This window comes from Grampus griseus, assembly GCF_964374135.1.
Source record: "Grampus griseus genome assembly, chromosome: 5".
NCBI lineage: Eukaryota > Metazoa > Chordata > Mammalia > Artiodactyla > Delphinidae > Grampus > Grampus griseus.
Genome location: NC_138998.1, coordinates 68,839,342 through 68,847,587, shown reverse-complemented (window position 1 = coordinate 68,847,587; position 8,246 = coordinate 68,839,342). Strand labels below are relative to the sequence as shown.

Below are 8,246 nucleotides of genomic sequence, written 5' to 3'. Positions count from 1 at the left end.
TTGACAGGACAGGGAGTAGAATACAGGTCCTCTATTTTGTTCATTGCACCACGGCCAACCTGGGCTCTGGGCTTTTGCAGGATCACTGGTTTCCATAAGTCCTAGGAAAGAGAATTTTACATCCAGGAATAACAGAGTCATAACAAACATTATATAAGATAATTAGATCTCCTGGTGTCTTTGCTGCTTTAAATATCTTAGATCAAGCTGCAGTTAAATGCCCTAAGGCAGGGAGTTAAGCTCTATACCAAGACAAAGGTCTAACAACTGAGACTGGGAGTGTGTCTTGTACGGATGGAAGACTGGCCCACCATGAATGGCTCGCCTTGTGGCGGGAATGCAAAGGTAGGAGGAAGTGATCTGGAGGAAAGTCTTCTCTCCCTGGGCCAGAAGGATGGTGGAAAAAGGAAGGTACACAGGGCACAAAGACAGTTGGGGGTAGTGGGCAGACCCATGTGTCCTGACTTCTCAGCTCTGGGCTTCAGCCTGCAGAGAGGAGATGTATTAGTTAAGCTCTGGTGAAGCCTGAGAGCAGAGCAAACATTGTCCATTCCCATTTCAGACTCTGGAAAGAGATCCCCTGGTGGGCTGAATTCCACATACCGACCGTGTCAAAATAAATTTGGCGATGGGTGGCGCTCGGGCGCGAGGGGCGATGGGCGGGGGTCAGGGGCATGGGGTGGGGCGGGCCGTTAGGTCGCTCTCCCTGCTGGGAAGTGTAGTTTCTCCCTCCGGGTTTTTCTGGGGTGGGGAGGTTCTGGGCTACCTCCGCGTAGCTACCCCGCACGCCCTCCCCACCTCGGTCACGGCTCTGCGCGGCCGGTCTGCGCATGATAGGCTGAGGTTCCTTCGGCCAGTTTCCCGGGACTTCGAGAGGGGACGGGGCGGGGGTGGGGACCTGGGGCACTGGCGGCTGCCGTTTCGGTCGCTGACAGCCAGCCCTACAGCCCCAGCCCTTACAACACGCTCGGCCTCCCCGCTTTTCAGAGCACCCCCTCCCAGGATAAGACACCGAATCGGGCCGGAGGGGCAGATCCCCCGACCACTTTTTTCCCCTCCTCTTCAGCGCCTTCCCCTTCCCATCCCTGAGCCCGGCCTTCCTGGGTTTCCAGCCGGCCCCTCACCCTCAAAGCAGACGCGGGATTGGAGGAGGGAGTTTGGCCAGGGATGGGACTTAACAAACTCCTTGGGGACCTTGATTCCCAGGGAAGAATGGCAGTGATCCAGTACGGATTGGGGGCCCAGTCAAGCAGCCCAGAAAGAGGGAGATTATACAAATAGATGTAAAGACCCACTTAACAACATGTGTGAACCTGTATACAAGACTGGGACAGGATACGAGGTGCGAAGAATCCAGTTTCAACTTATCAGAAAAAGATGCCATCTCAATCTTGGTTTGTGTTTATTTTCCGCTGACCCTGTGGGTGAAGATATCCTTGACCATTACTCCATCTGAATATGTTCCAGCTCATCCGATGTTACATCACCAGGTTGAAAGGTATGGAGATCACCACAAGGATTTGGAGAAGAGTCCTAATAGTTATTAAAATTCTGGACTAGATCTACTAGGAAATGTAGATGGACTATAAAGCACTTGCCCAACAAACTGCTCACGAAGTTTTAGGTTACTATCAAGAAACATCAAGCTGGGGCTTCCCTGGTGGCGCAGTGGTTGAGAGTCCGCCTGCCGATGCAGGGGACATGGGTTCGTGCCCCGGTCCGGGAGGATGGGCCCGTGAGCCATGGCCGCTGAGCCTCCGCGTCCGGAGCCTGTGCTCCGCAAAGTGAGAGGCCACAACAGTGAGAGGCCCGCGTACGGTAAAAAACAAAAAAAGAAAAAGAAACATCAGGCTGGAAAGTGGTTAAGACTTCATTAACTTATTTGTGCATTTTTATTCCCCTTTGAGAAAAAGATAACTGTTTCCAGCAAGGCTTCTAAAAAATTCCATGGAAATCTATATCGTGTTGAAGGAATAATTCTGGAGTAAACATCTAAACTATCTGATTTCCTCTACAAACCTGAAAACAGAATTACATGGGACAAATCATTGAAAAGTGTACAACATGGTACAAAATTTGGATTTGGACACATTCATGTGTTATACCATTACACAAAGTTTTGCCGTATCCCCCCGAGATTTTATCGACTTAGTGTATTTGAAGCACTACAAAGGGAATATGGATATTATCAGTTCTTCTAGTGTGTATTTTCCAGCATATCCTCCAGCTTCAAATTATATTCGTGGTTGTAACCATGCTTGTGGCTATATGTGTTCACCTCTGCCAGAGAACCCAGCGTATTCCAAACTAGTGATGTTTGTCCAGAAAGAAATGAGAGGAAAATTGGCCCCGTCAATAATTTAAGCAACCATGTCTTCCAATTTAGTAAGCTTCATCCTCAATGTAAAAGATGGAATAAAGGCAAACAAAATTCCCAGGACGTGGATGTCATCATAATGGGCATTCATCATTCCTAAAGAAGAAATGAGGCCATTGAAAATCATGTGTGACAGTTACTGCCTTTTACTTCTAAGTCAATATGCATAAATACTGTTACACTATTCTAAACAGTATTCTTGAACAAACTACTGAAGGTACTTTGTGAAAATGAGAGCTCATAGTTGTACAAGAGAAGCATTAAATATAGTTTTTAATCTCGAAAAAATAAATAAATTTGGCAACACAATTAGATAGAGAAAGGCCATGATATTTAGTTTCTCCAAGCAGCTCTAAATCCTCATTTAGAATATACCACATTATTTCTATTTAAATACTAAGCACTTTTAGATGATCTGAAGAAACCCATGAGGCCAGGGGCTCCTATAGATGTAGACCTACATTACGTCCTAGAAGGAAATCTCAAGAATTGCTGAGTTTTTGAGGCAGATGACTTGCCCCAGGGCCATATAGCAAGGGAAGGGGAAACTCCACAGTAAAAGTTGGACTGAACTGCTTGTTTCAGGGGGCCAGAGAGAGGGCATAGAGACTCAGAAGCGTCTAAAATGTGAGTAAGAGCTAAGATAATGTAGGGGCAGCCAGGGAGCGTCACTAGAGTAACCAAGCTCAGAGAGAAACCAAGCCCAGAGAGAAATACCGGTTGATGGTAGATATTAGCTGCAATCAGTGACAAAGACAATGCCTCAGAAACCAGAGGAAGCAGCAGATGGTGCAAGGAAACCATGTGGACCTGCTGATTCTCCTGCCTTCCTCCATATCAAGATGTCACATAATCCCTTTTTCTCCACTCACACAAGCACCTCAAACTCCCAATCTTTTTTTTTTTTTTTTTTTTTTTGGTTAGACATATTCTTTTTTTTTTTAAACTGAGGTATAGCTGATTTGCAATATTATGTAAGTTTTAGGTATACAGCATAGTGATTCACAAGCAGATAATCTTAGAGAAACAGAAGCAAGGGAAAGGCAGGTAGTGTATTTTGCCTTAAAGTAGAACGTTATCTCTAGGAACTGTTTAAATCATGGCATCCAATTAGAATTTTTTTTTTTAATTTTGAAATTATCTCAAACTTACGGAAGAGCTGCAAGTATCATACAAAAACTTTTCCCCCTCTGAACTATTTGAGAATATGTTGCTGACATCATACTTTTTTAATCTCCCCACCAATATTTCCAAAACACAAGAAAATTCTTCCCCATGAACACAGCACAACCATTAAAATCAGGAAATTCACATTCATAAGTTGCCACCATTTCCTCCTCGGGCTTGATTCAAATTTCACCAATTGTTACAATAATGTCCTTTATCCTTTATAGCAAAAGGATACAGTTCGGAATCACACAATGCATGTCTCTTTAATTATTTCTATTTGAAACACTTTCGTGGCCTTGAAGTTTTGAAGATTACTGCTTAGTTATTTGGTAGAATATCCCTCAATTTATGTTTCCTGATGTTTCCTCACAACTAGATCTAGGTTTTTCATCTCTGGCAGGAATATCACAGGAGTGGTGCTGTGTTCTTCTCATTGCGTATGATCTTCAATGTGTTCCATTACTGTTGATGTGCACTTTGATCACTCAGTTAGAGTCTGCCAGACTTACCCACTGTAAAACTGATCTTTTCCCCTTTGTAATTAACAGGCATTTCAAGGTACCTTGAAATTATGTAAATATCCTCTTCTTCCTCACACTTTCAGTTTATTCATTTATTGACTCATAGTCAACATGTATATAATGTGGCTTATAGTCTTACTATCATTGCTTATTTTGACGCTCTGTGTCCTTCTGATGTGTCCACATCATTCTTTGAGCACTTCCTTAGCTTTCTAGCACAACCAGATGCTCTAAGCTCTAACACTTACCCTGCTTGGACCCACCAATTTTTATTCAGGATCGAAATGGTCAGGAGAGGAAGAGAAGGAAAGGACAAGCTGGCAAGTTCCAAGTTCAAGCAGACAAGCTAATTTCTATCCTCATTATCTCCCTATCCAACGTGTGGGATATGAAAGAAGACAAAATCAACTGCTTACCCTCTGCTAATGTGAATGGGAATGTGAAGAAATTTAAAACCTTGCTACCTGTATTTTATAAGGGAGACCTGTGTTCACAGCTCCCTGAGACTGTCAGTTCTTGGTTGGTTACTTACATTACACCTTTTGTTCCCTCTTCTGTAGTGTTTAGCAACAGATCTTTGAAGCAGAGCAGTAACATGAACCTGTTTTACAATCTTCAATAATGGAAGAACTGGTGACATGGTAATACTTTTCTAATGTCAGTTGGAGAGATGGCCACAAAAAGGAAGGTAGAACGGAGGAGTCACCGAAAAGATAAACAAGACCCAAACTCTGAAGTTTGTTTAGGCAAAAACAAATGATGGAGAAAACCAAGACTTGTCCAGAACCAAAAGGAGACCTGGGCTTAAGAAGCTTGAGAACCAGGGGACAGTGTGTCTTCCAATAGCAGCTTGTCACCACTTCTCCACTATTTCCTAGAGATTATGAACCAGGGGGCAACACTTAGTATTTCTGTACTCTCAAAGGAGCTCCTTTTTAAAATGAAAATACACGCTAGGAATAATAAAATTTTAACAATATTTCTTCTCTAGAGAATGGCATTTTGAAAGATATTCATTATCTAAGTTTTTACATTTCTGATATGTTGGAATTTTTACTATGTATTATTTTGTAATCAGAAAAATTGCAGACATGTAAGAAATAGAAAGAATAAAATAATGGATGAGGAACTAGGTAGTTTCATTAAAATATTGCATGCAGTTTTTTCCTTTTTTCTGAAGTATAATGTTATGCTTAGTAAAATGTGTAAATCTTAGGTGTAGAACTGGGGAATTTTTACATGTGTATACTTTCCAGCAACCACCATCTAGATCAAGATAGAGAATATTTCTATCACCTAAGAGAATTTCTTCCTACCTCTTCCCAGCCAATCCACCAACCAAGGTCACCACCACTTTGACTTGTATCACATAGATTAGGGTCAGGAAGCAGCCTTCAGCTCTGACTTGACCACTAATATATAGTGCCAATCTATACAAGTCCCTCTTCCTCTGTGTGTCCCAGGAAATAGACTAAATGACCTTTATGCATCCTTTCAGTTCTACTATTCCAGGAAAGAAATGATAAGTAATGTCTTTTCCCCCAAGGGTCCTTAGTAAATGAGCAGTAAAAAGCATCTCCCAACTTCCAGACCTAACTCCATCTACTAAGCCCGAGGGCTTCTGTATAAATTAGGTCCTAAAGTTGAATCAAGTAGAGTTATTTAAAAGAGAAGGTGATATTGAATTCTGAAATATTAGATTAATGCTTCTTTTTTTTTTTTTTTTTTTTTTTTTTTACTATTTACTACACACCGAACATCACTTTGGCAGGCAATCAGCTCAACTCAGGAGACAATGATGGTCACAGCAGTTCCTGCTCCTTGGTCTAGTGAAGGAATGAAAACACAGCCCAATCTCATTTAGTGTGGAATCTAAAAAAACTGAACTCATATATACAGAGAATAGATTGGCTGCCAGAAGCTGGGGGTGGGGGTGGGCAAAAGGGGTGAAGGTGGTCAAAATTTCCAATTATAAGATAAATGAATCCTGGGATTGTGTACAGCATGGTGGCTGTAATTAATAATACTGTATTGCATACTGAAAGTTGCTAAGAGAGGAGATCTTAAAAGTTCTCATCACAAGAAAAAAATTTGTAACTATGAGAGGTGATGGATGTTAACTAGACTTATCATGGCAATCATTTCACAATATATACATATATCATGTCATTATGTCGTACACCTTAAACAAATACAATATTATATGTCAATTATATCTCAATAAGACTCAAAGAAGGAAAAAAAAGAAACACAAGTCTAAGTGACTGTAATGGAAGGAAGAATTTCTCGGGGCCTCAAGAGAGAAACCAAATTCTAAGAAGGGAGAAAATTCACTTTCAGCTGGGTGAAACAGGTCATGAGAACACCTTTATGGAGGGGGTTGACCAGAAAGCTGGATGAGAACAGGCTTTATGGAGGGGGTTGACCAGAAAGCTGGACCTTGAATGAAGAGCAGCAGTTGGATACACAGAAATTTTGTTCTAAAAATGTCCAAATCTCACAGAAGATGATAGGCTCCATTCTCCAGAGCATTCACAGTGTATTCTTTTTTCATCAAGATTAATGGTTTTGTGCTGAGGTCTTCATAGATTTTACCTGATTTATATCTGCAAATAAGTCCTCATTAGGGAAACTATATTTGTGTAACAGACTGATATCAACAGATCCTTCATATGTCATATCAACAAATCAAGATTTATAAAGAAAATCATGTGTCCGGAGAGCCTTCAAATCAGTGATTCCACTCACAATCCTCTAGGCTATGTTCTGTCCACCTGGAGGACTCTAAGGTTTTCTGGTTGGGCTGGACAGTAGATGGCTTTCACCAATGCCAAGGAGTCCCTCATTTCCTGGAGGAAAATAGTTCATCATAAATGCTGTCTCTTCCTTGTATTGCTGGTGTGAGATCTTCCTTCATGATTTGACATTTGTGTTATTGACTCTGAAAGCACTGAGTGACCAGAGACCTCACTTCCTCACCAGTTTCCATGTCAAAAGCCATGTCCTGAGATCTTCAGATTCAAGCTCACTTGGGGTGCTCCTCTGTGTGAAAAAATCCCTTTATGAAGGCAATGAATCAGAAACCACATGGCTGAGCTCTCCAGGGAAGACTGGGAAAGGGCAAGTCACAATGATTGATTTTCTTATATCTATTTATTCATTTTAAATAATATGGTTTAAAGATTATTAACTGTAGATTACCCACAATTCAAATTGCATTATCTGAAACTCTTTATTACTAATAAAAGGAAATCATTTCCTTTTTAATAAACATGCACCGAGCTCTACTTATGTGCTAGGAGTTGATATTCTATGAAAATGCAAAAGACAGATCATAGTTTCTCATTATTACATATCCGAATTCTTTGAACAGTTATCAAGCATCTTTTATGTCCAAGGCACTTTTCTTTTCTTTTTTTTACCTTTTTATTTTATATTAGTGTATAGCCGATTAACAATGTTGTGATAGTTTCAGGTGCATAGCAAAGTGACTCAACCATACATATACATGTATCCATTCTCCCCCAAACTCCCCTCCCATTCAGGCTGCCAAATAACATTGAGCAGAGTTCCCTGTGCTACATAGTAGGTCCCCAAGGCACTTTTCTAGGTGCAAGGGAAAGAGATAGGTGAGCCAGAGACCCTCAGGTGTCATCTCTTACAATTCCCCCATTTTTTAGATGAGGAAATCATAGCTCAGAGAGGTTATTTAATTTTACCAAGGTCACATAGCTAGTAAGTTGCAAAGCCCAGATTGTTCTTTCCTAGATTAGTAGGTTTTTCCATTACCCAAAAAAAAAAAAAAAAAAATTACCTTTTTCATAGGAATAAAAGCAAACCTGACAGATGTTTTCCTGAAATGGGCCTATGGTTTGATAGACTAAGAACTGTTGACTAAGGAAATCACATTATCTCTTCTCAAGAAAACAGTATGGATGACATTGGATTCACCCAGAACACAGAGTCAGTTTGCACAGGTTGGATGGGAGAGTCTCACTCACCCAGCTCAGTCCATTAGGAAAGAATACATATTGCTGAGAGCAGGACATTTTGCTATGGGGTTCAATTTGTAAGAATTTATTTATAACAAGTAAAAATGGAAAGAACCAGAATATGATTTGTTCCCAAAAGGGACAATTGCTACCCATTGTGTAATGGCAGTTGCCCTAAGTCAGCTG

At 41.0% G+C, this 8,246-nt stretch overlaps 1 pseudogene across 1 annotated transcript; it reads left to right on the top strand.

Annotated features, from left to right (window-relative positions):
• The first annotated feature begins 1,578 nt into the window (after window positions 1-1,578).
• LOC309823141 (stAR-related lipid transfer protein 6-like) lies at window positions 1,579-2,488 on the top strand (annotated as a pseudogene). Its single transcript has 2 exons — window positions 1,579-1,665; window positions 1,908-2,488. The product of its transcript is annotated as an stAR-related lipid transfer protein 6-like (transcript).
• The last annotated feature ends 5,758 nt before the right edge of the window (window positions 2,489-8,246 follow it).